Source organism: Megalobrama amblycephala, linkage group LG14 (genome assembly GCF_018812025.1).
Source record: "Megalobrama amblycephala isolate DHTTF-2021 linkage group LG14, ASM1881202v1, whole genome shotgun sequence".
NCBI lineage: Eukaryota > Metazoa > Chordata > Actinopteri > Cypriniformes > Xenocyprididae > Megalobrama > Megalobrama amblycephala.
Window position 1 is genome coordinate 23175079 of NC_063057.1, and position 8640 is coordinate 23183718.

Below are 8640 nucleotides of genomic sequence, written 5' to 3' on the forward strand. Positions count from 1 at the left end.
AATGCGTCTCCTGGAGAAATATAATATCAGAGGACAGTGTTTTTAGATGGGAAAACACTCTGGAACGTTTAATTTGGCCACCTAACCCACGTACATTCCATGTAATGATTCTAACATTGTGCCCAACCCCTCCCCCCTTCGAGTTAACGGGGGGCTTATTCATAAAGCTGCAAAAAAGAACATAATAAGCTAAATTGGGGGGAAAAGAAAAGAAACAATGTTATTTTAACATCAAGCCGGTTAACGTGTGAAAAACAAAATTAAAAACCAAATAAGACAAAAGAATCCTCCATCAAACACAACCCCAGAACATACCCAGAACATAGAGAACAAAAACACAGATATTTTCAAAAACAACAAAAGAAAGACCCTTCTGATACTCGTCCACTTAGACATGGCGAGTCGCCAGAAAAAAAAACTTTATCGCAACCGATTAAGTAGTGGAGTTGACTCCGACAAACTTAAAGAATTTAACACCAATAAGACAAGATCTCCTGATAAAGAACAGACAGGGTGCAGTTCAGCAAATGTACAAAACGAGTACACAAGTTGAAGCAAGTAACTATAAGACTGGCAAGAATGAATTGAGTCGGGCGAAATCCTGTGGACTAAATTAGTCTGAGGGAATACTGAAAGACTATGACTATCAAGCACTCAAAAAAAGAAAAAAAGAAAAAAAAAAGTAAAATTACAATAAACATTGAAATTGAAATGTATATAAAAAATTAAATTATATATATATTAATCAGTAAAAGGGAGAGGAAAAAAAAAAAAGGTTTTACATCTGTACATTAATTGTTCAGAGCATAAAGCATTTACTCACGGGTATACATATATATATATATATATAAAAAAAAAAAAAAAAAAAAAAAGAAGACAACAGGAGTCTCTCCTTATCTTCAATGCCGCCCGTAAAGTTACTCAGCAAAGTTTTGATGGTAGAATTTTTCTGCAGCATCAGGAGAGTCGAAGTAGTGCTCCGAACCGTTGTATGACACACGAAGTCTGGCCGGGTATAGCATGCCAAAACGAACACCGCGTTTGTACAACAGGCCCTTGACGTTGTTGAACGAAGCTCTCCTATTAGCCACCGAAGCACAGAAATCCTCGTAGAATTTGATCCTGTGTCCCATGAATGTAATTTCTTTGGACGATTTCGCCCATTTGAGCACGGCCTCCTTCTCAATGTACCGGTGAAATCTCACTATAATTGGACGGGAATTTTGACCTTGGCGGGGTTTGGGTCTCAGGCTCCGATGGGCTCTGTCAAGCTCCGGAGGGGCGGGAAGGGCATCGCCGACAACCTCGGCGAATAAATCTGTCATAAACTGCCTGACATCCTTTCCCTCGATATCCTCCGGAAGACCAACTACCCGAATATTCTGCCGCTTGGACCGCGAGACGAGATCTTCCACATTAGCTCTTAAAGCGACATTCTCCTCCGTTGCCAACACCAACTTCGACTGAAGTGTAGAGACCTCCTGTTCGAGATGAGTAATCCTGTCACTGTGATCGGATAAACTAGTTTCCATATCAGTGATGGTAGTCGCTTGAGTTGCCAAGGTAGACCCAATAGAGGCAATGGACGAATGAATGGACTCAAGCGACGAATTCAGCAGCGCGGTGAGTTCGCCAGTCATGTTTCTCCTCAGTTTGTCAAGTTCGCTCACCAGCGTGTCAGTTGTTAACAGGTTTGAAGCGTCGTCCGACATCTTGCCGCTTTCTTGCCCAGGATGAGGCACTTTGCTTTGAGGGTTGTTTTTACCGCCAGCTCGAGTACCTTTACGCATTAGGAACAAGTAACCAAGACCAAAAGTAGCGCGAAGAAAACAAACCAGCCCCCAATATAGTGTTATGAAAAATAATTGTGAATTTTAAGTCGGAGCTCTTACACCACGCGTCTCTCCACTACATGGCAAAACCGGAAGTCCCTCCACAAGTGTTTTTGTTCGTGTAATATATTGTATTTAGAATATGTTCTGATTTTCAGTGCAAAATGTAACCTTTGGAAAGGCATGGATGTATTGAATGGTTTTACAATGTGGTGAGAAATAAATGTTTTATCAATGTGCAGTACTGATCAGTACTGTTTGTTTTTTGTCAATATATTCATGCACTTTACTCTAACAGTATCTCTGAAAAAAATCAAACCCAGACTATATCATTAGAAAAGTATAAGTTACAAGTGTTTAAGATTGAGCGCAGCAGTGTGTAAATAAATGAATCAAACAGAATCAGAATATATGAACCATGTGTGTTCCATACGGTGTCAAAGTTGGGTTTTGTTAAATGAATGTAAAGTTTTGAATGAAGTGTTTCATTTTGCAAAAGAACTGAAGTGTTCTGCTACTTGTGTGTGTGGATCTGTGAATTGTGTGTAGTGTTTTGACAAAATGAGCCTTGTTTTTAAAATTGTGCTTAAGCAATCGTAAAAACCTGTAAATCTCCTGTCCAGCCAAAACTTTCCATTTTGTCTTTTGGCTCAGTGTTACCATAATTGTTACAGCCACACCAGTTCATTTGTGTGCGTGTGTAAACTTCTATCTTGATGTTTTTTTCCTGCATAGTGGCTGAATTCTTGATTTTCTTGATATTTAGCATTTGCGAAAACTTGCTCAGTTTTATAGTCACACTAGTGTGGGGTGGATGTGTCTGTTTTGCTCTTGATATTTTAGAGCGTGACCTCTTCATTGCTGTGCACTTTTTTCTGCACAGTGGTTGATTTGTAGTTTGTACCACCAAAAGATTCTCAGAGTTTTCGTATTTCCTATTAATTTCCTATGGCGGCCATTTTTAACCGCAAAGGAGCCAAGTGTGACTTTTTCTCCTGACCCTTTAACATATCTGAATCATGTCCATGATTTTTGTGTTCACAGAGCTAATGCAACTAAAGTCACCAAGTGTCATCCCATGTTAAAACGTTAACCTAATGAATTAGTTTTGTAATTAAAATGTTAATTTTGTAATTAATATATGTGCTTGTGTGTAGTTTATACGCGTTTCATCTAAGATTGAAAGTCTATGAATCTACTTTATATGACTGTGACTGACAGGCGTAAAGCTCCACTTAGGACAAGATAAGAGCGAGGGCATGAGTGAAGTACAGCCTTATACTGATGCACTATGTTTTATATACATCTTATGAGATATGGTGGACATTCATAGGCCTATTAAATTTGCATTATTTTCCTGTTTTTACATCATGAAAATCTATAAGACTTTAGTTATATGTGGGACATATATGACACATAGGATTGAAAATACATAAATATTATGCAATTTGTATATAGGTTTTTTGCAGTATATACATCCCTTATAATATTCTGTTGGAACATATAAGAATCACAGATGTTTTTAACAAAACCTTTCCATATGGGAAAACACAGGAGCAAGTGGTTTAGTCTAAAAGATTTATAGAGCCAGTTAATCACCCTCTTGTTGAGCAACTCTCTGTCTAACCGGATATATTTCTGTGGACGTTTTCTTGCAATGAAAATGCCTAAAGGAAACTTTTCCTGAACAACAGTACTATAAATAGACCAAAGAACGCAGTTGGCTTCAGACTTCAACTGAAGACATTACCAGACGACTTCATTTCTTAACATAACGAATACACACGAGGACTCCAGGTGAGACACCACTTTAAAATAATACAAACAGGTTATGCTATGACAGTGAGAATAGTATGGAGTTAATATTGTGCCATAATTAAACAAACAAATCCAGCATTTTGTAAACAAACACAATCTGCTTTGCAAAGGAAAACTCGACTCGCAAACAAACAGAAAGTGATGTGCAAATACAAAGGACAGTTTGAACGAAAATGCAGAGTAACAAATATATGTATTGTTTTACAAATATAAATAAATGTGCCTAGGTCATATTTCACAAATAAATACAAACCATCCTACAAATGACATGTAACCTGTGAACAGATACCAAATCTAGTGCATACAAACACACACCTGTCTGTTACGATTGTGAGACACTTGTCTTTTTATGAGATTTCTAAGTTTGATGCAGATGAGCAACTTCCTCTTCCAAAACAACAGATGGCGCTTTGCTACAGGTCAATTTATGCTAGTGTCTCGAGACAAGCCCTGAAACATCCGTTTATAATAATAATAATAAACTTTGTTTTATAATGCCTTTAAAAGTTGCATCTCAAACCACTTTACAAAAACAGACAAATAAAATACAATGAAATAGAGAAAATAAAAGATGGAAACATACATCAAAACACATTTAAAGACATATATAGTTATATATAAAACAAGATAATCTCGTATAAAACAGTCATTTTACGAAGAGTTTACAGCTGATGAAAATGAGCGGTGAACGGGTGAGTTGGGCGTTTCTTCACTGCATGTACAGTATCGGTCAAACGTTTGTGAACATTAAGGGTTTTCTTTTAATGTTTTGAAAGTCTCTTAATCTCACCAAGGCTGTATTCATCTGATCAAAAATACAGTAGAAACAGTAATACTGTGAAGTATTATTGCAAAGTAACTGGTTTCTGTTGTATTGTTCAAAATGTAATTTATTCCTGTGATCAAAGCTGAATTTTCATCATCATTACTCCAGGCTTCAGAGTCACATGATCCTTCAGAAATCATCATACTCACCTGATCACCACTCAATTTCATCAGCTGAAAACTTCTTGTAAACTTTTTTTCAGGCTAGCATATATGTAATTATATTATATAATTATATATAGTCTATATATGTCTTGAAATGTGTTTTGATGCATATTTCTACCTTTTCTTTTTTCTTTTCAATTGTATTTTTGTGTTCTTGTAAAGCACTTTTTTTTTTTAAATATTTTATTTAGAGTTTTGAAATTATATTAACAAACACAAAGGTATTAAACAATAACCAACATAAGACAACAAGGACACACATTTATAATAAAATAAAAGGAAGAAAAAACTCAGGATTGCCTCAGTCAGCAAATATATACAAAATAATTATTGAGAATAAACATAACTAACAATATTCACAGTTGTTTTGTAAATCAGTTATATCAGCATTGGGAAAGAAAATAAAACTTATACACAGCGCCGCCGCTCCCACCACACGCATCACGCACTGTACGTAGGGCACCAAGTGCTGAGGGGGCACCAAAAATAGCCTAATGAATTATTTTTTTTAAATGCTGGTATTATTTCATTAGCCTATAGAAATATTAGGCACATTTTAGCCATGTATATGTAACAAAAAAGGGGGAACAAGAAAGATATTTAATAATTGCTCTAGTCTAGTCTAGAAAGTACCCCCCACCCCCGTGCCGGATGGTCCGTTCCGGTTGTTCGCGCGGGCGCCTGCCTGATGCAGTTTGACAGATTTTGAGCATGGCTCCGAAAAGACAGCAGGAGTCGGGTGCTGAAAAACAAAAGAAGAAGAAACTGCGAGATGATGCCCGTGCATCACTTTCAGGTAAGTCCATGTTTAATCATTCATAAATACGGGAAATGTGCTGCATGTGCGTGCTCTGCTAATCGTAATGCGCCTCGAACTTGCTGCCGTTAATGTTAGCATTAGCAAACTATGTTATTATAACTTACAACTTCGGTGCAAGCTAAATTGAGATTTTACTGTTAAACATTACCTATTTTAAAAACAACTGACCTGACGCCAGCTAGCTGTTACTTTTTTTTTTTACTATCTTTCTTTAGATATTGAGCAGTAGTTTATGGTTTATTTTGACGTGACGGTGGTTAATACTTTCTCAGTAACGTTAACAGTTAGCAGTCAGTGCAGTGCACATGGTAGGCTATCAATTCCTGTTAAATATATATATATATATATATATATAATATAAAATGTCATTATGAATGACATAAAGCAAACATTACTGTTGATTTGTGTGCATTATTGCACCTCATTCTATTATGCTTTATATTAGATTAGATTTAGATTTACATTTATTCATTTAGCAGATGCTTTTATCTAAAGCGACTTACAAATGAGAACAATAGAAGCAGTTAAACTAACAGTAGGACAACAATATGCAAGTGCTATGCCTATGACCCTTCTCAGTTTAACGCAGAATTTTTTTATTTTTTTTATTTTTAATAATAGATAAATAAGGAATAAAGGGGGAGAACTCCTGCCATGCTTTCAGTTATAAATGTTTATAATATTTTTCTGGTATAAGATTCTTTGTTTGAATATTTTGTCTCTTTCTATACTGATCCTTTTTCTTCGCATTTCTAAATTATTGCAGGGGCAATGCTGAGTATGATGTATGTATGATGATGTATGTCTTTGGTTTATTTTGACAACATTTGGTCTAAGAAGATTTTGCACTTTACTTGAATGTGTGTTTTTAGCTGTTCTACATAGCCTACTGTGTTTACAAAGTACGTAAAGTTGTGACTTTTAGTCCTCTAAATCTTTGTTTTATTTAAGAAGACTGACTATTCTTGTTTGTACTTATTGATGATTATTTAATTTAATTTATTCAAAGTGACATTGAATTTGCAAAAAAAAAAAAGTCTGGATTATTTTGATAATTTTTTTTATTTTGCTATTCTGTTTACTGTTTACAAAGTCAGCAAAGCTGTGAAGATTTTACTTTCTCTTTTTAGTGTTCTTAAGTTTTATACTGTGATGCTGCTATTGTGTGTTATTGGTATTGAGTTATGTTTGGTAATAAAAAGTTAAACTGGCAAAAACAAACTTTTTTTTTTTTTTCTCGGGGTCAGGGTGGGGGGCATCATAAAGGAATTATGCTTAGGGCACCAAAATGGCTAGCAGCGGCACTGGTGAGCGTTGTAGTCATTGTAGTCCAGAGCTGCGCTTGGAGTATTTACGACAGTGTGATTCACTGAAGGAACCTGTAGGGGGAGCTTCGCAAATCTTACTGAGTTCCGCTTTAAGACACTAATGTTTTTCTTGAAGAGTGGTCCTAATTTTTTAAAGTCCGTTACATAAAAAGGTAGACTGGTGTAACTTGAATTGGAAAAATAACATTGATTACCCCTTGATTAACTGCAAGTTGGTCAAACTAGTTCTATATTCTATAGATATCGCTATATATCGATTTTGTGAATTCTTTTGGCCACAATAACCGTGGTGTGAAAAATCTAATATCGTGACAGCCCTATGTGAGAGCCCAGCGAATCACCACAAAGGTTTTGATGAAGACATCTCAGCAACTGTCGTAAAACCATTAACACAAACACATAGGATGCCCCACCGGGTTGACTCAGAATCACCTTCACTGTGAGCTAAATAAATGTTTTTCATTCTTTTGTCTTTTTAACATAGATCCTAACGGTGAGTTCTGAAACACAGATACAGATGCTCCAGAAAGATCATCTCCCAAACAACACCTATTCTGGGGTGTGTGGGTAATGAGGACTCTTTGGCTTGATGAATATTTCTGATTCCTTGTCTTAGGAAAAATAACATTAATCTATAGTTGTGGTCAGTGTTGGGCACGTTACTTTAAAAAAGTAATTAGTTATAGTTACTAGTTACTTCTCAAAAATAGTAACGGAGTTAGTAACTGAGTTACATCATTATAAAAGTAACTAATTACCAGGGAAAGTAACTATTGCATTACTTTAAAAAAATTTAAATATGTAAAATAACTTGAATGCCCCCAATATTAAATATAAGTCTAAGAATAAATTATTCTTGATCTGACTCGTGACTCATGATCGGCTCTTGCTTATGAAATTTCTCTGTACTGTACAATACGTGTTGGTAGCCATTAAAGAAAATGTGGGGTAAGATATAACCCCCATAAATATACCCATAGATCTAACTATAAATCCAACTCACCCTATATCTCTTTGACACTCTTGACCTCTTTAGATATGAAGCTGATGGGTCTGCCCCAACCCAGGAGTGATGGACTGAAGGATTTTCAATGCTCTTATCCTGTTTTACTGTACCTTTATTTTTCTTCTTACGATCAATAAAATGGTGGTTTACAAATTCTGAGTTGAAAGACATTTTCTTCACAGTACAAATATTTTCTCATGTAATTTAGATTATATTAGGTCAGGTACAAGTTTACTAAAACATAACATAGAGTTGGCAGGGTTTGAAAGTTTCTTTTGCAAATGAGCACATTAAAGCACATTAATTTCACCTACAGGAATATAAAAGAAATATAAATGGGGCCCAGTTCTCACCCACTGTGGTCCCACAAAAACCCCATAGAGGGGCCATTTGTGGGTCCAGTGTTATCACCCTTCTGGGCCCCGTAAGGGTTCTGTATGTGGCCCACATTGGCCCCATTTATTAGAACCCATATGTGACCCATGTGGGCCCCTATAATGAACACACAAATGAGCCCCACTTAGAGCCCACTATGGACCCATCATGTGCCACTATGGGCTAACACACATGGGGCCTGTGTGGAGCCGATGGACAAAATTCTATGGGCCCCACTTGGGTTGCCCATGCAGGGCCCATCAAAAACCCACATGGGGCCCACATGGACATGTTGGCTGGGATGCGTGTCCCATGTAAGGGATTTATCTATATACATACCTAGATACTTGTAAGATTGCACCTGTGCCATTTCCTGATGTGAAGTGGATCTAGTTTGTTATTAACATCTGTTCTTAACATCGATACCATACACTTCTCAAAACACTTCATTACTATTGATGTGAGAGCAAT

At 36.3% G+C, this 8640-nt stretch overlaps 1 long non-coding RNA gene across 2 annotated transcripts; it reads left to right on the forward strand.

Annotated features, from left to right (window-relative positions):
* Positions 1 to 3463: 3463 nt before the first annotated feature.
* LOC125244311 lies at positions 3464 to 8331 on the forward strand. Of its 2 annotated transcripts, none has more exons than XR_007179296.1 (4): positions 3464 to 3629; positions 5257 to 5436; positions 7273 to 7355; positions 7825 to 8331. It is a non-coding gene; the product is annotated as an uncharacterized LOC125244311 (long non-coding RNA). The 2 variants fall into 2 exon arrangements; XR_007179295.1 differs by having other exon boundaries at positions 7273 to 7347.
* The last annotated feature ends 309 nt before the right edge of the window (positions 8332 to 8640 follow it).